The 26,050-nt window shown below is 48.1% G+C and overlaps 1 long non-coding RNA gene across 1 annotated transcript; it reads right to left on the minus strand.

Moving 5' to 3' along the window:
* Window positions 1-1,969: 1,969 nt before the first annotated feature.
* On the minus strand, window positions 1,970-24,809 carry LOC113614310 (uncharacterized). Its single transcript, XR_003430577.1, has 3 exons — window positions 24,682-24,809; window positions 11,515-11,724; window positions 1,970-2,015 (listed from the first exon to the last, which is right to left on the minus strand). It is a non-coding gene; the product is annotated as an uncharacterized LOC113614310 (long non-coding RNA).
* Window positions 24,810-26,050: the final 1,241 nt, after the last annotated feature.

Here is a 26,050-nt window from a genome sequence, read left to right on the forward strand (position 1 = left end):
ATTATGAATAATGCTGCTTTGACTTACAGACATAGAAAACAAACTTATGGGCTTCCCTGGTGGCGCAGTGGTTAAGAATCCGCCTGCCAATGCAGGGGACAAGGGTTCAAGCCCTGGTCCGGGAAGTTCCCACATGCTGCGGAGCAACAAAGCCCGTGCGCCACAGCTACTGAGCCTGCACTCTAGAGCCCACGAGCCACAACTACTGAAGCCCGTGTGCCTAGAGCCCGTGCTCAGCCAATGCACTGAGAAGCCCACGCACTGCAACGAAGAGTAGACCCTGCTTGCCGCAGCTAGAGAAAGTGCGCACGCAACAAGGAAGACCCAACACAGCCAAAAATAAATAAATAAAATAAATTAATAAATTAAAAAAAAAGAAAACAAACTTATGGTACCAAAGGGGAAAAGGGTGGCAGAGGAATAAATAAGCAGTTTGGGATTAGCAGATACAAACTACTATATATAAAAGAGATAAACAACAAGGTCCTACTGTATAGCACAGAGAACTATATTCAATACCTTGTAATAAACTATAATGGAAAAGGATCTGAAAAAAGAATATCTCTATCTATCTATCTATCTATCTATGAATCACTTTGCTATATACCAGAAACTAAGATGACACTGTAAATCAACTATACTTCAATTTAAGAAAATCTAAAATAAAATAAATAAACCTGCTATGACAATTCATGACAAGCCTTTGTGTGGACACACATTTTCTTTTTTCTTTTCTTTTGTGTGTGTGTGTGTGTGCATGTGTGTTGCTAGTAATTACCTTATTCGCTTAATAAATATTTATTATGTACCAGGCCCCTGGGAACAGGAGTAGGGCCGTGGGGAGAGGGGGACTGGAAAGAAGGAAAGCAGGACAACGGTGTGTTGCGGAGTTGGTCACCACTGTGGGCAAGTGGGGCTCAATCCGGTGGGGAGGATCTGCTGAGGAGCAACACGGAGGGCACCTCAGAACTGTCCACCGAGCATCAGAGAAGCAAGCATATATCTGTGGGTCCAGGGTTGCCCCAGTAGGGTTAAGTTCCTCACACTTCCAAGCCACAGTGCTTGAGTCCAGACACAAGCCTGGGCAGAAGGCAAGACCTGTGGGGAGCAGCTAACCCAGAGGGCTTTTACCTGCCCCAAAACTGGTTGCCACGGCGACGGCTGAGTAAAAGGTGGGCCAGGATGGGAGGAGGGTCACAAGAGGTCTCCGATACACATTCATTAAACAAATATTTATTGAGTGTCTCCTATGTGCCAAGCACTGGGTTAAGCACTGGAAACAGTCATCAAAAAGCCAATCCCTGTCCTTATGGGGGAGACAGACAGTAAACAGTTCAGTAATTGACACAGTATTGTATCAAGCAGAGATGAGTGCCTTGAAGAAAAATAAAACAGGGTAGGAGAATTGTGAGCTGAGTGGAGGGATGGGGCTCATTTGGACCATCAGGGTAGGCCTCTGAGAAGCTGATATTAGACAGAGAGTAAATGGAGCGAGAAACTGAGTCACCTGGATACTGAGGGTAAGAACATTCCAGCGGAACAAGCTTAGGGTGTCAGAGAAACAACAGGGAGGTTGCTGCGGCTGGAGCCGAGTGAGACCCAGAGGTCAGGAGAGAGGGTCTGGCAGGCCTCAGAAATGAGCTTGAATTTTATTCTGAGTGTGATGTGAAGCATATTTTAAGAAGGGTCGTGACACGGTCTTACTTACGGTTTAAGAGTTATGTGGGGTAGTATTACACATGTATTAGAATGGCTGACATTTTTATAAAAAAGTGATAATACCCAGTGCTGGCAGGAATGCAGAGCAACCGTAACTCTCATACAATGCTGGTGGGAATGCAAAATGGTAGAGCCAGCTGGCAAAACAGTTTAGCCATTTCACATAAATTTACACTTACCATGTGGGCTTCCCTGGTGGCGCAGTGGTTGAGAGTCCGCCTGCCGATGCAGGGGACACGGGTTCGTGCCGCGGTCTGGGAAGATCCCACGTGCCGCGGAGTCTGCATGTCTGGAGCCTGTGCTCCGCAACGGGAGAGGCCACAACAGTGAGAGCCCTGCGTACTGCAAAAATAAATAAATAAATAAATAAATTTACACTTAACCATGCAACCCAACAATACCACTCTTAGGTATTTACCCAAGTGAAGTGAAGCTTATGTTCTCACACAAACCTGTTGCACAGATGTTCACAGTAACTTGATTCATAATCACCAAACACTGGAAATAAATTCAAATATCCTTCAACTGGTGGATGGCTAAACAGTGGCACATCCATGTAAGAATACTACTTAACAATAGAAAAGGACAAACTACCGATCATACATGCAACAACCTGGAGGAAGCTCAAGAACCTTACGCTTATTAGTGAAAAAATTCAATCTCAAAAGGTTGCATGCTGTATGATTTCATTTATACAACATTCTCAAAATGACAAAACTATAGAGATGGAGAACAGATTAGTAGTTTCCAGGGGTCAGGGAGGAGGACCAGAGAGGCATGAAGTGGGAGTGGGTTTCACTACAAAGAGGTAGCACTAGAGAGTTCCTCCTAGTGATGTTAACAGTTGTAATGTAACACTTATCAATCTTTTTTAAAAATTTAATTTATTTATTTTTATACAGCAGGTTCTTATTAGTTATCTATTTTATACATATTAGTGTATACATGTCAATCCTAATCTCTCAATTCGTCCGACCACCACCACCACCCCAACCCTGCTTTCCTCCCTTAGTGTCCATATGTTTGTTCTCTACATCTCTGTCTCTATTTCTGCCCTGCAAACTGGTTCATCTGTACCGTTTTTCTAGATCCAACATATATGCATTAATATATATTTGTTTTCCTCTTTCTGACTTACTTCACTCTGTATGACAGTCTCTAGGTCCATCCACGTCTCTACAAATGACCCAATTTCATTCCTTTTTATGGTTGAGTAATATTCCATTGTATATATGTACCACATCTTCTTTATCCATTCGTCTGTCAATGGGCATTTAGGTTGCTTCCATGTCCTGGCCATTGTAAATAGTGCTGCAATGAACAGTGTGGTGTATGTGTCCTTTTGAATTATGGTTTTCTCTGGGTATATGCCCAGTAGTGGGATTGCTGGGTCATATGGTAATTCTATTTTTAGTTTTTTAAGGAACCTCCATGCTGTTCTTCATAGTAGCTGTATCAATTTACATTCCCACCAACAGTGCAAGAGGGTTCCCTTTTCTCCACACCCTCTCCAGCATTTGTTGTTTGTAGATTTTCTGATGATGCCCATTCTAACCAGTGTAAGGTGATACCTCATTGTAGTTTTGATTTGTATTTCTCTAATAATTAGTGATGTTGAGCAGCTTTTCATGTGCCTCTTGGCCATCTATATGTCTTCTTTGGAGAAATGTTTATTTAGGTCCTCTGCCCATTTTTTGATTGGGTTTTTTTGGGGTTTTTTTTGCGGTACGCAGGTCTCTCACTGCCGTGGCCTCTCCCATTGCGGAGCACAGGCTCCGGACGCACAGGCTCGGTGGCCACGGCTCATGGGCCCAGCTGCTCTGCGGCATGCAGGATCCTCCCGGACCAGGGCACGAACCCGCGTCCCCTGCATCGGCAGGCGGACTGTCAACCACTGCGCCACCAGGGAAGCCTGGGTTGTTTGTTTTTTTTAATATTGAGCTGCATGAGCTGTTTATATATTTTGGAGATTAATCCTTTGTCTGTTGGTTCATTTGCAAATATTTTCTCCCATTCTGAGGGTTGTCTTTTCGTCTTGTTTATAGTTTCCTTTGCTGTGCGAAAGCTTTTAAGTTTCATTGGGTCCCATTTGTTTATTTTTGTTTTTATTTCCATTACTCTAGGAGGTGGGTCAAAAAAGATCTTGCTGTGATTTATGTCAAAGAGTGTTCTTCCTATGTTTTCCTCTAAGAGTTTTATAGTGTCCGGTCTTACATTTAGGTCTTTAATCCATTTTGAGTTTATTTTTGTGTATGGTGTTAGGGAGTGTTCTAATTTCATTCTTTTACATGTAGCTGTCCAGTTTTCCCAGGACCATTTATTGAAGAGACTGTCTTTTCTTCACTGTATATCCTTGCCTCCTTTGTCATAGATTAGTTGACCATAGGTGTGTGGGTTTATCTATGGGCTTTCTATCCTGTTCCGTTGATCTATATTTCTGTTTTTGTGCCAGTACCATATTGTCTTGATTACTGTAGCTTTGTAGTGTAGTCTGAAGGCAGGGAGTCTGATTCCTCCAGCTCTGTTGTTTTCCTCAAGACTGCTTTGGCTCTTCGGGGGCTTTTGTGTCTCCATACAAATTTTAAAGATTTTTTGTTCTAGTTCCATAAAAAATGCCACTGGTAATTTGATAAGGATTGCATTGAATCTGTAGATTGCTTTGGGTAGTATAGTCATTTTCACAATATTGATTCTTCCAATTCAAGAACATGGTATATCTCTCCATCTGTTTGTGTCATCTTTGATTTCTTCATCAGTGTCTTATAGTTTTCTGCATATAGGAATTTTGTCTCCTTAGGTAGGTTTATTCCTAGGTATTTTATTCTTTTTGTTGCAATGGTGAATGGGATTGTTTCCTTAATTTCTGTTTCTAATCTTTCGTTGTTAGTGTATAGGAATGCAAGAGATTTCTGTGCATTAATTTTGTATCCTGCAACTTTACCAAATTCATTGATTAGCTCTAGTAGTTTTCTGGTGGCATCTTTAGGATTCTCTATGTATAGTGTCATGTCATCTGCAAACAGTGACAGTTTTACTTTTTTTCCAATTTGTATTCCTTTTATTTCTTTTTCTTCTCTGATTGCTGTAGCTAGGACTTCCAAAACTATGTTGATAATAGTGGCGAGAGTAGACATCCTTGTCTTGTTCCTGATCTTAGAGGAAATGCTTTCAGTTTTTCACCATTGAGAATGATGTTTGCTGTGGGTTTGTTGTATATGGCCTTTATTATGTTGAGGTAGGTTCCCTCTATGCCCACTTTCTGGAGAGTTTTTATCATAAATGGGTGTTGAATTTTGTCAAAAGCTTTTTCTGCATCTATTGAGATGATCATATGGTTTTTATTCTTCAGTTTGTTAATATGGTGTATCACATTGATTGATTTACATATATTGAAGAATCCTTGCATCCCTGGGATAAATCCCACTTGATCATTGTGTATGATCCTTTTAATGTGTTGTTGGATTCTGTTTGCTAATATTTTGTTGAGGATATTTTTTTTTCTGTGGTACGTGGGCCTCTCACTGTTGTGGCCTCTCCCGTTGTGGAGCACAGACTCTGGACGCACAGGTTCAGCGGCCACGGCTCACGAGCCTAGCCGCTCCGTGGCACGTGGGATCTTCCCAGACCGGGGCACAAACCCGTGTCCCCTGCATCAGCAGCCGGACTCTCAACCACTGCGCCACCAGGGAAGACCCTTGTTGAGGATTTTTGCATCTATATTCATCAGTGATATTGGTCTGTAATTTTCTTTTTTTGTACTATCTTTGTCTGGTTTTGGTGTCAGGGTGATGGTGGCCTCATAGAATGAGTTTGGGAGTGTTCCTGCCTCTGCAACTTTTTGGAAGAGTTTGAGAAGGATAGGTGTTAGCTCTTCTCTAAATGTTTGATAGAATTCACCTGTGAAGCAACCTGGTCCTGGACTTTTGTTTGTTGGAAGATTTTTAATCACAGTTTCAATTTCATTACTTGTGATTGGTCTGTTTATATTTTCTATTTCTTCCTGGTTCAGTCTTGGAAGCTTATACCTTTCTAAGAATTTGTCCATTTCTACCAGGTTGTCGATTTTATCGGCATAGAGTTGCTTGTAGTAGTCTCTTAGGTTGCTTTATATTTCTGCCACATCCATTGTAACCTGTCCTTTTTCATTTCTAATTTTATTGATTTGAGTCCTCTCCCTCTTTTTCTTGATGAACCTGGCTAAAGGTGTATCAATTTTGTTTATCTTCTCAAAGAACCAGCTTTTAGTTTTATGGATCTTTGCTATTGTTTTGTGTCTATTTCATTTATTTCTGCTCTGATCTTTATGATTTCTTTCCTTCTACTAACTTTGGGTTTCGTTTGTTCTTCTTTCTCTAGTTCCTTTAGGTATAAGGTTAGATTGTTTATTTGAGATTTTTCTTGTTTCTTGAGGTAGGCTTGTATTGTTATAAACTTCCCTCTTAGAACTGCTTTTGCTGCACCCCATAGGTTTTGGATCATCGTGTTTTCATTGTAATTTGTCTCTAGGTACTTTTTGATTTCCTCTTTGATTTCTTCAGTGATCTCTTGGTTATTTAGTAACGTATTACTTAGCCTCCATGTGTTTGTGTTTTTTACGTTTTTTCCCTTTAATTGATTTCTAATCTCATAGTGTGGTTGGAAAAGATGCTTGATATGATTTCAATTTTCTTAAATTTACCAAGGCTTGATTTGTGACCCAAGATGTGATCTATCCTGGAGAATGTTCCGTGTGTACTTGAGAAGAAAGTGTATTCTGCTTTTTTCAGTTGGAATGTCCTATAAATATCAATTAAATCCATCTGGTCTATTGTGCCATTTAAAGCTTGTGTTTCCTTATTAATTTTCTGTCTGGATGATCTGTCCATTGGTGTAAGTGAGGTGTTAAAGTCCCCCACTATTATTGTGTTACTGACGATTTCCTCTTTATAGCTGTTAGCATTTGCCTTATGTATTGAGGTGCTCCTATGTTGGGTGCATATATATTTATAATTGTTACATCTTCTTCTTGGATTGATCCCTTGATCATTATGTAGTGTCCTTCCTTGTCTCTTGTAACATTCTTTATTTTAAAGCCTATTTTATCCGATATGAGTATTGCTACTCCAGCTTTCTTTTGATTTCCATTTGCATGGAATACATTTTTCCATCCCCTCACTTTCAGTCTGTATGTGTCCCTAGGTCTGAAGTGGGTCTCTTGTAGACAGCATATATATGGGTCTTGTTTTTTGTATCCATTCAGCAAGACTGTGTCTTTTGGTTGGAGCATCTAATCCATTCACATTTAAGGTAATTATCGATATGTATGTTCCTATTACCATTTTCTTAATTGTTTTGGGTTTGTTTTTGTAGGTCCTTTTCTTCTCTTGTGTTTCCCACTTAGAAGAGTTCCTTTAGCTTTTGTTGTAGAGCTGGTTTGGTGGTGCTGAATTCTCTTAGCTTTTTCTTGTCTGTAAAGCTTTTGATTTCTCCATCAAATGTGAATGAGATCCTTGCCGGGTAGAATAATCTTGGTTGTAGGCTCTTCCCTTTCATCACTTTAAATATATCATGCCACTCCCTTCTGGCTTGTAGAGTTTCTGCTGAGAAATCAGTTGTTAACCTTACGGTAGTTCCCTTGTATGTTATTTGTTGTTTCGTTTTGTTGCTTTTAATACTTTTTCTGTCTTTCATTTTTGTCAATTTGATTACTATGTGTCTCAGCGTGTTTCTCCTTGGGTTTATCCTGCCTGGGACTCTCTGTGCTTCCTGGACTTGGGTGGCTATTTCTCTCCCCATGTTAGCAAGTTTTTGACCATAATCTCTTCAAATATTTTCTTGGGTCCTTTCTCTCTCTCTTCTCCTTCTGGGACCCCTATAATGTGAATGTTGGTGTGTTTAATGTTGTCCCAGAGGTCTCTTAGGCTGTCTTCACTTCTTTTCATTCTTTTTTCTTTATTCTGTTCCATGGCAGTGAATTTCACCATTCTGTCTTCCAGGTCACTTATCTGTTCTTCTGCCTCAGTTATTCTGCTATTGCTTCCTTCTAGTGTATTTTTTATTTCAGTTATTGTATTGTTCATCTCTGTTTGTTTGTTCTTTAATTCTTGTAGGTGTTAGTTCTTTAATTCTTCTAGGTCTTTGTTCAACATTTCTCTTTTTTAAAAAATAAATTTATTTATTTATTTTTGGTTGCATTGGGTCTTTGCTGCTGCACACGGGCTTTTCTCTAGCTGTGGCAAGCAGGGACTACTCTTCATTGTGGTGCACAGGCTTCTTATTGCAGTGGCTTCTCTTGTTGCGGAGCATGGGCTCTAGGCGCATGGGCTTCAGTAGTTGTGGCATGTGGGCTCAGTAGTTGTGGCTTACGGGCTGTAGGGTGCAGGCTTAGTAGTTGTGGCGCATGGGCTTAGTTGTCTGTGGCATGTGGGATCTTCCTGTACCAGGGCTCAAACCCATGTCTCCTGCATTGGCAGGCAGATTCTTAACCACTGTGCCACCAGGGAAGCCCTGTTAAACATTTCTTGCATCTTCTCGATCTTTGCCTCCATTCTTTTTCTGAGGTCCTGGATCTTCACTATCATTATTCTGAATTCTTTTTCTGGGATGTTGTCTATCTCCAGTTCATTTAGTTGTTTTTCTGGGGTTTTATCTTGTTCCTTCATCTGGTACATTGTCCTCTGCCTTTTCATTTTGTCTATCTTTCTGTGAATGTGGTTTTCGTTCCACAGGCTGCAGGACTGTAGTTCTTCTTGCTTCTGCTCAACAGTAACAATCTTGACCATGGTGGTAGTTACAAGAATCTCTACTTGGGATTTAAGTGCATAGAACTAAACATACACTCCCACACACACACGAATGAATGCAGGTTAAAAATTGGTAGGGCTTCCCTGGTGGCGCAGTGGTTGAGAGTCCACCTGCTGATGCAGGGGACACGGGTTCATGCCCCGGTCCAGGAAGATCCCACATGCCGCAGAGTGGCTAGGCCCGTAAGTCATGGCTGCTGAGCCTGAGCGTCCGGAGCCTGTGCTCCGCAATGGGAGAGGCCACAACAGTGAGAGGCCTGCGTACCATAAAAAAAAAAAAAAAATTGGTGAAAACTGAATAAGTTCTGTTGTCTAGTTAACAGTAATATACCACTGCAAGTGTCCTAGTTTCGATATTTTACTACAGCTCAATGTAAGATGTCATTTTTATGGGAAGATGGTTAAAGGGTACATGAGACTCTTTTATTTTTGCAACGTCCTATGAGTCTATAACTATTTCAAAACTAAAAGTTTAGAAATAAAACTCTAGTTGGGAATTCCCTGGAAGCCCAGTGATTAGACTTGGCACTCTCACTGCTGGGGCCTCAGGATTCCATCCCTGGTTGGGGAGCTAAGATCCTACAAGCTGCCGGGCTCGGCCAAAAACAAACAAACAAACAAAAAAAACCCCTCTAGCAAGTGGATAAAAACTATAAAAGTCTTTTTTGAAATTTGGGAAATTTGCAAATGGATGAATAGTAGATGACACTTGGGAATTTATTGTCACCTTTCTTAGGTGTGATAACGTATGGTCATCACTCATTCTTAGGTGATATGTGTTGAAGTTTTAGAGGTGAAGTGTCAGTGCCTACAACTTACTTTCCAATGGTTCAGCAAATATATGCCTGTTATAGATGTTATTTTAAAATATAGCAAAATGCAAACAATTATTGAATCTAGGTGGTAGATTTAAAGGTATTCACTCTATTATTATTATTATTATTTTGGCTGTGTGGCTTGTGGGATCTTAGTTCCCTGACCAGGGATTGAACCCAGGCCACAGTAGTGAAAGCACTGAGTCCTAACCACTGGACTGCCAGGGAATTCCCACACTATTATTCTTTTAAATTTATATTGGAAACATTTTAGAATGAAAAGTTAAAGAGAAAAGGGACAAACTGCTGATATGTACAACAATGTGGGTGAATCTCAAAAGCATTAAGGTAAAAGAAAGAAGCGGACTCAAGGCTACATAATGTAAGAATCCATTTTGGAAAAGGCAAAACTATAAGGACAAAATCAGATCAGTGGTTTCCAGTGGCTGGGGTTGGGGGAGAGGTCTTATTTATCACTAAAGAGCAAGAGGAAAATTTGGCAGGGGGACACATTCTATATTTTGATTGTGATGGTGGTTACATGTCTGTGTTTGTTGAAACTCACAGAACTGTACACTCAAAAAGATAAATTTTAATGTGCATCTAACACCCCCCAAAAAAGCAGAGGAAAGTAACATGTATAGAAGAACCATTAAAACACAAGCTACTAAAGACCTAAATATAAGACCAGACACCTTAAAACTCCTAGAAGAGAACATAGGCAAAACATTCTCTGACATAAATCGTACCAGTGTTTTCTTAGGCCAGTCTCCCAAGGCAATAGAAATAAAAGCAAAAATAAACAAGCGGGACCTAATCAAACTTATAAGCTTTTGCACAGCAAAGGAAACCATAAGAAAAAAATGAAAAGACAACCTACAGACTGGGGGAAAATATTTGCAAATGTTGCGCTCAACAAGGGCTTAATTTCCAAAATATACAAACAGCTCATACAACTCAACAGCAAGAGGACACAAACAACCCAATCAAAAAATGGGCAGAGGACCTAAATAAACATTTCTCCAAAGAAGACATACAGATGGCCAATAAGCACATGAAAAGATGCTCAACATCACTAATTATTTGAGAAATATAAATCAAAACTACAATGAGGAACTACCTCACACCAGCGAGAATGGCCATCATTAAAGAGTCTACAAATAACAAATGCTGGAGAGGGTGTGGAGCAAAGGGAACCCTGTTACACTGTTGGTGGGAATGTAAATTGGTGCAGCCACTATGGAAAACAGTATGGAGGTTCCTCAAAAAAACTAAAAGTAAAGATGCCATATGATCCAGCAATCCCACTCCTGGGCATATATCCAGACAAAACTCTAATTCAAAATGACACATGCATCCCTATATTCAAAGCAGCACTCTTTACAATAGCAAATACATGGAAACAACCTAAATGTCCATCGACAGATGAATGGATAATGAAGATGTAGTACATATATACAATGGAGTACTACTCAGCTATCAAAAAGAATGAAATAATGCCATTTGCAGCAACATGGATGGACCCAGAGATTATCATACTAAGCAAAGTAAGTCAGAAAGAGAAAGACAAATACCATATGATTTCACTTATATGTGGAATCTAAAATATGACACAAATCAATATATCTATGAAACAAAAACAGACTCACAGATATAGAGAACAGATTTGTGGTTGCCAAGGGGGAGGCAGGGTAGGGGAGGGAAGGATGGGGAGTTTGGGATTAGCAGAGGCAAACTATTATATATAGGGTGGATAAACAACAAGGTCCTACTGTATAGCACAGGGAACTATATTCAATATCCTGTGACAAACCCTAATGGAAAAGAACATGAAAAAGAATATATATACGTATGTATGTATGTATAACTGAGTCACTTTGCTGTACAGAAGAAATTAACATGACATTGTAAATCAACTATACTTCAATAAAGTTTTTAAAAATTACAATAAAACACAAGCTATAGGGGGACAAAGATCTTATCTAAGACTTGTTTGTTGTCCTTATAACACACTCGGCATCTAATAAGCACTGAATATTAGCTTGTATGTGCAGTAAGTTCCCCCCACCAAGCCCGCCAAAAAAAACCCTGTATTCCAGGGACCCTCAGCTGTGCAGGGCTCTGTAGTACAGGCTGGGCATGAAGCAGCTGCTCCATGACTGTTTGTGGAATGGGTGATTTGGCCTTGTCTTACTCACATGGATTTGACGTATTTCCTGCTACATGCTCTGGAACAGTGAGGTCCTTCGGTGTCCTGTATCCTGATGCTCTCTGTGGCTATGTTAGGGACCAGCAACAGCTCCAGGAAGTGGCACCTGGCTGCTTCAACAGAGGCCCAGGAAAAGGCATTTGCCTTTCTCCTGAGACTTGTAAATCCAAACCAAACTTCCTTCTCCAGGCAGCAAAAACTAGTTCATATTAAAAAGAAAAAAAGAAGTTAGAAATTCTCTTTGCAAACATAAAATGCTAAACAAACATGACACTGAGTTTTCCAACATAACTACTATTTGGCTTTCTCAGTACCAAGTCCCTTCACAGGTTCCCTGTTATCCTCATAGCACTTGAATGTGGTGGCTATTGTTAGTAGCCCCATTGCACAGGTGAGATAACTGAGGCTCAGACAGGTGAAATGACTTGCCCTTGGCCACACCCTGGGATGCTCTAACAGCCGACCCTACTGCTTACTTACCTGCTTTACTATGTGCTCTTTCACAAAGCGTGCCGCCCCCCACCCTGCCCCCTTTCAGCCATTAGCCCTACCCCTACCCAGCAGACAGCCTTTATGTACAAACACTGTGGGTCCAACAGCATCGTATGGGCCATGAAACTCTTCTTCTGACACAGAATGGAATGTTCTCTCTGCGGTGGGGTGAGCGGTCACATCTAGGTCAAATATGGAAGGGAAGGGGCGGGTGGGGTGAAGGAAGGGAAGGGGAGGAGAGAACATGCAGAAAACACCAGATGCTCTTTCTAGTTTTTAAAAAACACAGGCATTAGGGAACACAGATTTTTATCACAGGCTGTTAGGAGGGAGAAGGGGGAGGGGGAAGAGCAGGCTGTGGAGGAAGACAGGGCTTCTATCCAGACCTTAGAATTGGGTCTGGGTCCCAATGATAATGATAATAATGATGGTGAATGATGACAACAATAGTCACAGTTGCTGTGTGCCAGGTGCCGAGCCAAGCGCTCCACATGAATTATCTCAGGTAACATTCTCAGTAACTTTTCAGAATTAAGCACTATTATTTTCATTCCCATTTTTCAGATTAGGAAACTGAGGCCCGGAGAGTACATACAAGGAATCATATATTTTCATATGTACAGACTCATGTAAATTCATTGAATGAGGTCAGGAAGGACACACATCAATCTAACAGTAGCAATTACCTGAGGGTGTGTGTGTGTGTGTGTGTGACAAAGGTTGGGAGCTGTAACTTTTTATTGTATTGTGTAATATTTTTTACAAAGGGAATGTGTATCCCAGTATGTGCTAAGAAAGAAAGAAGGAAGGAAGGAAGGGAAGAGAATGGAAAAAGAAAGAAAAAAAGAAAGAAAGAAAGAAAGAGAGGTAGGAAGGAAGGAAGAAAGAAAGAAAGAAGAAAAGAAAAGAGTGGGTGGTTTTAAAGGCTGTGTCCAGGGATCCCCTAATTTGGAGTTGGGTCTTTCAGACTGCAGATCCCAGTTCCTAACCATAAGGTAGCACTGCTTTTCAAAGAAAGTCCCGAGTTCTTGCCCCAAACTCCTGACTGTGGGCAGCAAGGAGGAAATGACTTCTGAGAGGCGTCGGCCCATTGCCCCACCCGCCTTCCCTGGGATTCCTGGGGGGACAGGGCCAGTCGCGTGTCTCAGCCCCCGGGGGAGCCCAGTGCTCGCCATCCAAGCCCGGGGCCCGCCCACTGTCACGGAACGGACTCCGGGCCAATCAGCCCCGGGTGATGCCACGCCGGGAGACGACAGTGGCAGGAAATCAAGGTCAAGGCTCCGGACACAATGGGGCCATTGTCGGTCTCCAGTCAGTTGACTTTCAAGCAGCAGTTCTCCATCCACCCTCGCTCCTTCTCCCCATCCCCGCCCCCTGCCAGGAAGTCATCCAAACCCACTGCCTCCTTTTCAGCCTCCGCCCGAAGGAAGCCGCTTTCCGTATCCTACCCCAGACCCGGGAGGCCGGGCGACCCCGTGCGTGGTCTGTTACATCCACCAGGTGGCGACAGAGCACCGCACTTCTGAGGGCGGGTGGGGAGGCAGGGGCCGGCGCCGATCTGGGCGAGGGGGGACCCAGCACTTCTTGTTTTATCCAAAAAACCAAGTCAGATTATATTTTCCCTCACTTGTACTCTGAGATCACCGGGACCTGGAGTCTCAAGGCAAATGGCAAAACGGCCGTAGACAACAGCACTTTTCCTTGATGGAGAGGAAAGCCGAATGGAAACCTCTTTACTCTGGAAATCATAGCATGTGGAACTTGACCACCTCTCTGGTCTGGGTTAATCAACTGGCTGATTGATTGGTTATGTTCGTATATAAAAGTCATCTCCACAAGGTCTTCCCGCCCGCTGCTCCTCGCCCCCACACCCCTGGTCTAAGTTATGCCCCCGCTGTTGTTCTGCCTTAGAATCCGCTGTCGTTTTCCTTCTTGGCGTGTATCACAATTTGTAACTGGACACATATTTGTTTGATTCTTTTCCATTGGTATATATGCTCCATGAGAGCAGGCACCGGGTCCGCTTTTGTTCACCAATGCATCCTTGGTGCCTAGGATAGGATCTGGCACACAGTAGGTGTTCAATAAATAATTGTCAACCTAATAAATGAATGAGGGCCCTATTGAGTAATGGGAGTAGGAACAGGGCTTCAGGATCCTGACAGTTCAGCATGTGTGAATACAGGCAGTGCCTGGGCCCATTAACAGGCTGCACCTGCCCCAAACTATCAAATTAGAGAGTCTGCCCCTGACAGAGAAGAGCTTGGGGTTAAGACTTCTGATTCTGGGCTCTGGCCACCTGGCTCCACAATCTTCCCTCCACCCTGCACATGATGGGCAACTTTGCACATATCACTTAATATTTCTGAGTTTCAGTTTCCTCATCTGTTGACCCAGTGGAACCTCAGGTCCTTCCTGGATCAATTAAGATGGGAGAAGATTCAAAACATATGCACCCCAGTACACAGGATCCTCCTGACATCTGCTGTCCTCACTTGTGTCACCCGGGGACATGCCCACACCATAGCAGATCCCCAGCCTCAGCCCTGGGGAAGGAAGAAGAGCCTTTCAGGGAGGTGACCAGAAGAAGTGTGTCACTGGCTCAAAAAGGCCTAGGAAGGGGATCCTGGGCAGCGTGCCAACCCCTGAGGTCAGCATTCCCCATTGCTACCAGGGACTCTTGCAGCCCCTCTGCAAAGTGGAATAGGAAGCAAGCCAGAGGATCTGAGGGCTCAAACACTCAAGCCAGCTGCACATCACACATGGAGGTAGCTGAGAGCACAGACCCTGGAGGCCTATCCCAGCTCTGTGGCTTGTCAGCTTTGGCAAATTATTTCCCCTAAGCCTCAGTCTCCTTGCCTATAAAATAGGGGCGATGATAATAGCACTGAACTCCTAGGGCGGTTTTGAGGATTTAGTGAGATAATACATGAAACATCCTGGCACACAGTGGGTGCTGAATAAACATTAATGTTACTACTATTAAACATTCTTTCTTTAGCTCCTTTATCACAAGGTTCTGTCAGTTTGGAGTTAAGGGACCTGAGACCCAGAGAGATAAAGTAACTTGCTTAGGGTCCCAGGATTCAAACCCAGGTTCCTTTGATTCCAGAGCCTGGGCTCCTGGGAGGTGAAGGAGGTGGTCCCTGGTTCCCCAGGCATGGTGGGGTCAGAGCAGGCAGCAGTGGAGAGGTGGGGAGAGAACCTCCCAGGGCAGGTGGGTACTGAGGGCACCTACAGAGCCTGGTGTGTCAGCCTGAGCCACAAATCTCCGCTCACCTGTGCCCCTAGGAGGTTATGGTCCCTGATCACCCACTCTGTCCTCTTGGGCCTGGGCCCCTCCTTCTCTCCTCTTCCCTCTCAAATGCAGTCATCTCGACTAACAAAAGTGACCATGGCAACTCTGACATGTGAGTGATGCCTGCTGGCCAGGCCAAGCCAGTCAGTGTGCCAAGCTGAGCTCAGGCCCCTTCCCACGCGCCAGGGTGCACGGGCCCTTCCACCCCAGCAGTAGAACCATCCTGCTCCCTCCCCAGCTCTGCAAAGGTGGGCCAGGAGCTGGGGCAGAACTGAGCGTGAGGAAGAAGAGGTCAGAAGGGTTGCAGAGCGTAGAAGATGCTGCCCTGTGAGGCCTTGGGTTTGGGAGTGAGCGGGCGTGGCGGGGGAAGGGATGAGGCAGTCCAGCTTCGTTCACCCTCTGGAGTCAGTGAGACCTTGTTTGAGTCCTGACACTGTCACTTAGTAACTATATGACTTAGGGAAGTCACTTAACTTCTCTGAGCCTCAGTCGTCTCATCTGTAAAATGGGGTTATTAAAATCTCCTGAGGTTTGTGGGGACTTCAAAAGATAATGAAAAATGTGGGAGCTCAGTGCAGACACCTAGCCAACCTTCCATGCATAATCTCCTTTGCTGCTGCTGCTGCTGTGGCCACTGCTACTGTTATTGATGACACCTTGGGGACAAGGCCATGCAAAGAATTTGGCCAGCTTCTGGAAGAAGGTCAACCAGGTCAGCTGGGGGAGGTTTCCTCCTGGCCTGGTCCCCCTGATAATGACACCAGGTCCTTGGACTTGAACTAGGAAGCTCAGAGGTCCTGGAAGGGAGAGTCGCCCTCCCCCACTCCGCCCCCACTCCCAGCAGGTGGTGTCCTGCCAGCCTGTGAGGTGGGATGGGGTCCCCTTACTCTGAGGCAGCCTGGTTTCTCTTCCTTTCCTCTCACTGCTTCTTTGTCTCTAACTATTGCCAATGCCAGAGACCGGCTTCTCTGTGAGGGGACGGGGTGGGGGGCAGGGTGGAGAGAAGACCAAGGGAGCTGGGAGATCAGAGCCAGGAATTTCTCCAGTGTATAAAGAGGATAGGGGTCACTTCTCTCTTAGGCTGAAATTGGTGACATTAGGTAATGTATTTAAGACTTCTGTCCCCATACCCTTCCACCTCCTTAGCTCTTTTCCTAAGCATGATGCTGTTTACATAGTAAAAGGATGGAAGCTTTAATGAAGAAATAAAAATGACTAACGGACAATAGAATATGCAGTCCAGTTGGCCATCTGACACCCCATTTCCAGGGCTGGGGGGCTGTTGCTCCCATATCCTAGCCTGTGTTCCCACTTAAGCCGAGAGCAGACGAGGCTGGGCCTGGTAGAGGGCAGCACAGGCTTGGGCTCAGGCTGGGACTGAAATCCTGCCCTTCAGCCCTTTTCCGAAATACCGGCTTGAGCAGGGGCCCCTTGAGAACCCGGACGGCTCTGAAGTCCTGTTCCTCAGGCAGGATCTTTCTGTCCGGCAGGTGGGCCCTCCCTCCAGCTCCATTTCCATTCCCCTCTGCTCCATCCCTACCCAGTTCCCCCCAGATACCGGAGAGGGAAAACTTCCAGCCTTTTTAGGGTCTGAACCCTTGAGGACCCCTTAGCCCCTACTGGGGCCTGGCCTGAGGGAGCGGGCAAGCTCCCCAGGGGAGGCCAGCCCCAGTGTGTGGAGCCTCTGGAGCTCCCGATCTGAGCTTCGATTAGGCTGGAATGTTCCCTGTCCGGTTCGCAGCGATGTCCGCAGGGAGATTGTGGGAGGGTATCTGGCTGTCCCAGGTTCCTTGGGCTTGGAAACGCTGTGGCTTCTGGCCTGCCCATCCACCCTCTCCTCTTGCCTCTGCTCCCCTCACCCCCCATTTCTCAGCGGCTCTCAAAGGGCTTAGGCTTCCCTGGGCCTTGCTCTTGTGGTCCCCTCTGCCCCTACCTCCAGTCATCCCTTCCTCTCCCTAATTTAACTTTTACTCTTTCTTTAGGACTCCCCTCCAGGAAGCCTTGCTGATCCCTCCCCGTCTCAGGCTGGGCTGGCTGTCCCTCCACACCTCCACACGCTGTCTCCAGGGTACTCGCCTGGTAAAGCATCTGTCCCCTTTCACTGCCAGAGGACAGGGACGCTGCCATCGCTGGACCTACATGTGGAAGGGGCTCAATTGGAATCAACCAATGAGTGGCGGTCACCTTCGGGCTTTAGGTCAAACACCTTATGTACACCTGCGGCTGCCTCTCCCCTCTCTAAGTCCTGGGGTTTAGGGCCCCTTTCTCTTCTGCTTACCCCCACCCCTGCCCCCCACTGCCATCACCTGATAAAGGCCATGGAGATGGTGCAGCAGAGGAGTTAACAGGGGGCTACCTGGCAGATGAGGGACCCAGCTTTCCCAGCTGGGAAAGACCTTGACCCCGGTTTCCTCTTCCGTAAAATGAATAATTGATAGCACCTTCTTAGGGTGGTTTAAGGACTGAATGTAATAATCCCCATATTGAACCCCTTCCCTCCCCCTGGCTACTCCGGGCAAGCGGCGACTCTCTTTTCCCAAGGTCTGTGGTTCCCTCTGGAGAGGGGAGGGCAGCTCTGGGACGAAGTGATATGGTAGAGCTTCCAGGGGAAGCTCTGGGCACACGGGATAAATGAGTGGCTTCAGTGGCAGGTTCTCTGCCCATGTGTTCGTGTTTGGCTTTGAGCTCAGAAGATGCCTCTGGCTCCAAGGGTGTGTCCTCGATCCTATGCCCACCTGCCTGCCAGGTGCCAGGCTCTGAGAAGTCACCACCTAGGCCCAAGGTGGGGAGCAGATCAGGAAGCCCAGGTATCTGGGGAGCTCGGCTCTCAGAGACATGAGTGAGCAGCCACCTCCCGGCCCTGGCATCTGGAGGCCTCACTGCCCATCCTCAGGCCACCATCCCCAAGGCCACAGGAAGACAGTCTGTGTGGAGGCAGGATGAACTTGACCAAGGGCGGAGGCCAGCATGGCACCCACTCCTTCTCTCCAGTGCTCTTCCCTCTCCCAGCTCTGGGCTCTGGAGGAGGGTCTGCAGGAGAGAAGGAAGGTGTGAACCCTGGAGGCACACAGATCTCAGTTTTAATCCTAATTAGCTGTGTGTGAATTTGGCCAAATTACTTCATTTCTCTGAGCCTCAGTTTCCTAAGCTATAAAATGGGGATGACAATGGCAGTTCTCTCTGAGAAAGTCGTAAGGATTAAATACTAAAATTCACGCAGCACGTGGAGCTCAGAGTGCACATATTAAGTGAACAATACATGGTAGTGTTACTGTTATTATTACCTGTCCCTTGCTGTGTTCCCAGCATCTACCCAGGATACCTTAATGCTGTCCAACCTAACAGAATCAGAATTCATTGAACATCTATAATACCTTAAAGTCAACCTAATGAGAGGAGAAAGGTGCCCACCAGGTTCTAAGGCATGGAATGCTCTCCTTTTCTGCCCCTACCCCTGCCTGGAGCCCCAGGTGGTCCTGCTGCTAGCCTTAGCTCTTCCACGTCTAAAAGCTCAAGGAGGTCTTGCTTCACCTTCCTCCTGTGAGAAACTCAGGCAGGCGGGCAGCCCTGCCATTTGAGGCCCAGGTGCCCTGGCTGGGACGTGTGCCTGGCTAGAAAGTGCTAACAAGGATCATGCCTTTGCTCAGTGCTTGCTTCTAGCTTTCCAGTGAGGATTTTCAAACTTTCCTCTCCACAGAGACGATGATACCAGCAGGGCAAGTGGCCTCTTTCTCTGTGCTTGGGTCTCAAGGGCAACCAAATCCAGCCACAAAGCTTTGGAGCCACCGTGAATGTGGAGTGGCTGGCAGAGGGGAAAGGGAGAGGCCAAGAGACCCACATCCCCAAAGGCCTGGGCCACAGAGGGAAGCAGGTGTATAAAGCACTCCCCTGGATCCCAGGCTCTGGCCTCACTATGTGGAGCACACAGGAGGTAACATCCACCACATCTGGAAAGACAAAAGGAAGCCAATGCAGAGGCACAGCTGCCTGTGAGTCTAGGCCACCTTATCCACCACAGGGTACTGCTGGCTAACTCGTGGCAGCCGCATAGGCACTTGTGTGTCAGCTGAGGGAGCCTGGCATTATCCCCAGGCAGGCCACCCTGGAGTCCCCTTTTGGTGACACCAAGAGGCACGAGAGAGAGGCTCTGCCCAAGGACTGAGGCTAGTTGGTGGAGCTCAGGAGGCTGGGACACAGCGGCTCCACAGCCTGAAACCCCACCCCTCTACGGTCCTGGAAACTTCAGTCAGTGGCCACAAGGGGCACTGTGGCCTCCTGCCACCAACGGGCAGCAAGGAAAAGCGACTGGCATCCTCAGAGAGAGAGGCTGGCAGAATTCCTGAGTGTGGGGGTGAGGGATAGGGTACAGGGAGGGGCCTTCTCGAAGCTCTGAGGTCATGTTTCATGAGGAAGATAAGCACCATACCAGGTTCTGCCAGGCCTGGGTCCCGGGCAGTCCCCTCCTACTGCCCCTCCCCGTCGTCAGCCGGTCTTCCCCCTCTCCACACACGCGCGCGCGCACACACACACACACACACACACACACCGCCCCGGCCCTTTACACGTGCTCACAAGCATCCTGTGATTCTCTTTATCAGGGCTTATAGTTCTCTATTTGCCAGATGGCTTGATTAATGTCTGTCTCCCCTACGACTGTGGGTCTACAAGGTGGTACTATTAGGATGGCTGGGGCTGTGCTTGTCTTCTTCGCTGTCTCCCTAGCAGTTGGCAAAGGGACTCATTCATTTGAGTGAAAGAATGAGTTAAAGAATAAACTCCTCCATCAGACACCATGGACTCTCTAAGGGCAGGAATGGCTTCATTTATTTTTGTATTCCCCGACCTCTGCCACCGTGCCTGGCCCAAAGTCAGTAACCAATAAATAGTGTGGGATGGACGACTCACTGGGATTTAAGGGGGGTCAGGAAGAGCCTTTGCAGATGTGTTCATGTCTATCCCTTCCCACCTGTGAGGCAGTGAGGACATGGCCTTCTCCTCCAGGTAGCTCTCCTGGGAATAGAGGGCTCCCCAGCAGAGCTGAGAAGGCGGAAGTGTAGTGCTGACTCAAGAAGAGGATGGGAGTTGAGGTCTCGGGTGGGCTGAACTAAGAGTGCTCTTCCAGGCACGTGGCTGCATTCCGGTGAATGGGGAAACTCTGTGGGAGCCATACCTGGTGAGCGCTCAACTCTGGGAAAGCTCAAAGAAGACAGGGTGGCAGCAGTGTTGGTGTCTGGGCTAAGGTCAGAGGCTGCAGTCATGCCGGCTGTTCACCTGACCCCATCCATCTCCCGAGCCTCCTGAGGTTGGGGACTGGGGCCAGGGCTCCCACAAGTGCCACTCTTTAGATGTGAGGCTCTGGACTTTAGGCTACTCCTTGCCTTCACAGAGCCGGGAAGTCTCAGACACACGGGAAACTGAAGGACAGAAGGAGCGGGGGTGGGATCTTGCCTTGGGCTTGGGGTGGATCCCTGCCCTGTCAGCAGAGCCTTAGTGCTGTTTTGCGGGGGGAGGGGGGTGCGGAATGGGTGAGGCTCCCTCGGGGCTGCAGAATCGCCCAGGCTCTCTGACCGTCAGTTGATTTGTTGATTTCTGAGCCCACCTTTCATGTCCAGATGAACTGAGGAGAAGGTAGAGAGTCTCCTGGGACCCAGGTCCTGTATGCTAAACAGATTTAGAGTCCAGAGTTTGCAGCCCAATCCCACATCCCAGAGCCTGAAAGCAACTTAAGACATATAGCGCTGGCTCCCTTAGCCGACAAACTCGTCTTGTCTTGTGGATTCCTGACTCCCTCCTGGTGGGCAGAGGAGTGCACTCATTCGGGATCCCCTCTCCCAGGGGTTTCTCTGAGCAGCTCTCTGACCGGCATGAATCAGAATACAGCCGACACAGATGTCAACCCTGGCACTCCCGCTGTGAAAGCCTGTGCTAAATGTTAGGATTTGAAACCAGAGCTCACGTGCAGCTTGAGACATAATTTAACCTAAATTCTTGCTTCCAGTGTCGCAAAACCCCCTAAACCTAACCAAATCAAAGCAAAATAAAGTGTGGGTAATTGACTAGCCACAAGTAGAGAGATACTGTTTCTAAGACTCCTTTTGAAACGAAACAAACTTGACTTCCTTTTGTTCAATGGTGGAAATATTTACCTAGAATGGATGCAGGCTAGTGTGTGGGCACAAAAAGGATTTAAACACATACACACGTTTATCACCAACTCTGTCAGGCCCGACATGTTTTGATAAAAGCTGATTTGGATTCCAAAGAACAGACTGTTTTTCAACGGAAACAGCATCTCATCAAGTCAAAAGATCCTCAGCAGTGCCAAAGCCAGGGGGCAGGTCCTAAGCCGTCGGGGGTCTCAGGCTGCAGGCTGAGACTTAACGAAATATGGTCCTAACCAGCTGACCCAAAGAGAAGCCGACATACGCATACATCCATTCTAGATAAATATTTCGTTTTGTTTTCCTAAAGCCAACTGTGGCCCTTCAGTACACGCCCGGGTAGCGTGTACCGTGGAGGCCGGCTCGGGTCCGAGCGCGTAAAGGCCCGCTCCAACAGGTGCAGCGCGGTTGCGCCCGGCCAATGTCGCGCGGGGTCTCTCCCTGGCACCCGTACCGGCACCGGCGCCGGGCCAGACCAGAGCCCTAGGGCGCAGAGACCGGCCTGCGCGTCGCCCGCGGCCGCTTCGCAGTGGTGGGGAGAAGGCAGGGGGCTGAGATGCGTCCTCCCTCGCCCCCTCCTTAAATTCCAGCGTCCTCCATTTGCTGCGCCCGGGGTGCGGCCTATTCAATCGCCGGCCCCAAAATCGGGGCGGCTGCGAGAGCAGAGCCGGGGCTGCCAAGAGGGCGAAGGAGGGGCGGGATGCGAGCGAGGCGAGTCCGCCGGGCAGTGCCCTGTGCGCGTGGAGCTGGGCGCGCTGGCGGCCCGTCACCTGTGCGGGCGCGCAGCGGCTGCGCCCCCACCCAGGCCTGGGGCGCCCAGAGCGACCGAGACGGCCCGAAGGCGGGGCTGGAAGTAGCGGCCTGGCCCCGCTGCGGCGGCGGCGGCGGCGGCGGCGGCGGGAAGCCAAGGAGGTTCTGGCGGGCGCGTCTTCCCTGGCCGGGACGCTCCGGAGCTCAGCGCCGGCGCCCCGGGCGTCCCAAAAGCCGGCGGGCACCCTATTCGCCCCCTGGCGGCTCTGGGGACACGCCGGGCGCCGCCGCCGCCACCGCCGCGGGATGAGCTGTCCACAGCAGCACTGGGCGCCGCCCGAGGTCACGCAAGGATCTGTCCCAGGGCTGCGAACCGGGAGGCAGATCGCCCTTGGGAGGAATGGAGGGGTGGTAGGACGAGGCAACTATGAGGTTTGGGGGTTTTCTTGGGATCCACGTCCCCTACATCGCGCGTGGGCTTCTCCACCAGCGTGATAACTGACACCCAGGCACCTCACTTCCGACTGGTCCTCCCTCCCTTCACCCTGGAAATAAAAGCCTCCCTGTCATTCTCACCCATTCTGGGAAATGGCCCCCATCTTCCCTCCTTCTGCAGTGACCTGACAATGGTAGCCTTGAAGGCACAGCCGCACCGGACCTGCCACTCCCCGGACCTTGCGCAGGCAGAGCGCCCTGAGGCAGTGCTGGTAGGTTAGTAGGAGAGGATCAGCGTTCAACGGGGTCCCGAGTGCCCATTGGGAGCCTAGCACTGCCCTTGGTTTTGTAGGAGGTTAAAAGTCCTTGCCCTCTGGGTGCTTCCAATCTCAGAAGACAAACACACTTAAGAGACTGTTGTCATAGCAAGTAGCCTGGCAGCAGGAGCTTCAGGAGAGGACATAGTGGAGATGGGCTGGAGTGTGAACACTGGAGCCATTAGAACTTGCTAAGTGGACAGGATTTGGAAGGGGAGAGGGAGAGGAAGAGGGAGGGAGGGAAAGAGAGATAGAAGATATTCCTGGTCCAGTCTGGAGTGGTGTGGAGGGCTGGTCTGGGAGAGCTAGAGGGGCCACCCCTAGAGGCTCTGTAAGGGTGGGCTTCTGCAGTGGGAGAGACAGAGAGAAGGAAGAGCTGGAGGCTGGATGCCCTCTGGGAAGCAGCAGAAGAGCCTGCTCTGAGGTGCTGGCTGAGGCAGGCTGCCACTTGCACAGTTCCGAGGTCTTCTTCAAGAGGCTGGGTCATACACTACAAAAACCAAAACAACCCCCCTCCCCCCCGCAAACAAAAAAAACCGTGGGTCACACTCAGTGGTTTTTGTCCAGAAGGAGGAAGCCCAGGTTATGGAAGGAAGAGGGAGCGGCTGTAGGCTAGGTCCAAAGGTGAAAAGATTAAAAGAGTGAGGCGGGAGGGAGCAGATGAAGTAGCGCTGGGATGAGAAGGAAGCACCAGGCTGCTTCCTTGGGGAGGAGGAAGCCAAAGGGCAGGAGCCTGTCTGAGGGGCCAGCAGGGGGCGCAGGGGCCCCAGAACCTCAGGCCCGCCAGAGCGGGCTGTAGTTGACAGTCTGGCTGTCAGTCTCTGACCCATTTCGCATTCCATTTTCCTTACCAAAGTCATCTCAGGTAATTGGGAAGAATGCTTCCCACCCAGCATCTGGCTTTGTACAGAAGATGTGGCAAACCCAGGATGAAACTTCTAAGCCTCACTGTGCCCTCCTGTCCAAATCTGTCTAGGTCTTAGGGCTGCAGGTATCTTGCCTCAGCGTTTGGCTTAGAAAAGCTATCTTTCTGGCAGCGGAGACAGCCACTGGGTCTTGCCTCAGTAGTGTGTCTTCCTACTTGGCCTTAGCATCCAGAAAGGACTATCCATGCCTGGGGTTGGGTAGCTTCATGGTAACCTCTCATCCAGACTCTGGGGCAGGCTCTGAATAGGATCATGGGGTCAAGCCTGGCAGACAAAGAGTGAAGAGCCCACACACCCAGGCACTGGCTATGCCAGCACTCCCACGAGAAGGACTGAAGCTGCCCAGATATTGAGCTGGGAGAGTTAGGGCAGGCTGTCCCAAGCCACCAACCGCAAAGAGGGCTTTGGGCGACGGGACTCCCCGGCAGCCAAGCAGTCAGACAGGGCAGACTATGAGATGCTCGTCGGCATGGCACCCCTGGAGGAGGCAGAGGGAGAGGGCAAGCACTGTCACCAAAGCCTGCCCTAGTGATGGCTCTGTCAGGGCACTCCACAGGAGAGGGCCCAAGGAAGCACCATTTGAAAGAAAAGCCAGGGTCAAAAGTCTTTTGACATAAGAGTGGAGTGGGGTTCCAGTGTGTGCAGAGATGGGGTGATGGAAGGAGGGGAAGGGCCCTGGCCTGGCGGGAATCGCATAGGCCAGCAGCACTCATTTGCCCAGGCCAGATTTCCTTCCCTTAGCAATCAGATCACAATTAAAGGAGAACCTCCACTTACTCATGCTCTGCTTGAATTCCTCTAGGGTCAACCACCTGCACTTTCCCCATCTTCTTTTTTTTCAATCCTTTCATGTTCAACTTTTTTGTGTCTTTTTTTTTAATTCATTTTTTATTTTTGGCTGCATTGGGTCTTTGTTGCGGTGCGCGGGCTTCTCATTGCGGTGGCTTCTCTTGTTGTGGAGCACGGGCTCTAGGCATGCGGGCTTCAGTAGTTGTGGCTCGTGGGCTTCAGTAGTTGTGGCTCGTGGGCTCTAGAGTGCAGGCTCAGTAGTTGCGGCGCACGGGCTTAGTTGCTCCGCGGCATGTGGGATCTTCCCGTGTCCCCTGCATTGGCAGGCAGATTCTTAACCACTGTGCCACCAGGGAAGTCCTTCCCCATCTTCTAAAGGAGCCTGGTGAAAATAGGGAGAAGCATGCTGCGTTTCTTCATGGACAATGCTTGTGGGAGTGTGCCTGAGGGTTTGTGTTCCCTGTGGTATTTGCTACCATTACCCCTCTCTCCCTTGGAACATGCCCCAGAGGGGAACATGGTCTCTCGGCCACCTTTCCCTGCCACTTGTTTTTCAAATTTACAAACACAGTATCAATATCTAAGTCCCTACTATGTGCCAGGCACTATGGCAAACATGTTAGGTGTACGGCCTCATCTGCTCCTCACAATAGCTCAGGGCCCCATCATCCCTACTCTTTAACTGGTTCCAGTTCCCAATCCCAGCCAGGCACAAGGGGTTGAAGTCTGTTCCCTAAGCTGATATAGAGGACACAGTCCAATCTTGGCATCACTCACAGTGTGGTGGCTCAGTAAGTATTAATTAACTCTGAGGACAAGCTGCACTTTGACTCCCCTCTGGCTAATTAAATAAACCTGCCATGTAAATCAGCAGAGGGGACAGAGAGACGTTGGGCTATATTGAAAAGAAACTGGGCTGAGGGACAGTAGGACTGTTGGCCTTCAAGTAGAAATTGATCTTGGCCTGCTCTGGCTCTCTTTGCGTTCTTTGAAGCTAGGGCCAGAGTGGTGGGGATGAGGAATAACCCCTCTTGGAGAAAGCCTCCCCCGTGAAGTCCTGGAGAACTGGGAGGAGGTAGGCAGGACTCCCATGCGCACTGGGCCCCCCAGTTGCCTACAACGACATGTGAGTTCTCTAAGGAACAAGACAGAACTGGCTGGCCCTCACCCTCCCCTCCCACTGCATCCTCATCCTTGAGTCACCATGGCCCTGTGGTCCTGGGTCGGCTGTAGGGGACCTGGGACCCAGGTAAGACATGCTGTGAAAGCCCCTTCCCACCATTGCTGGCAGTGTTAGATTGTTGGGGCCGGCAGGCGCCTTGCTGGGCTCTGCTTCCTTCTGCTTCTTCCAGAAGAA

This window comes from Aethalodelphis obliquidens, unplaced genomic scaffold (genome assembly GCF_003676395.1).
Source record: "Aethalodelphis obliquidens isolate GAN/ISIS:26980383/991018 unplaced genomic scaffold, ASM367639v1 scaffold4, whole genome shotgun sequence".
NCBI lineage: Eukaryota > Metazoa > Chordata > Mammalia > Artiodactyla > Delphinidae > Aethalodelphis > Aethalodelphis obliquidens.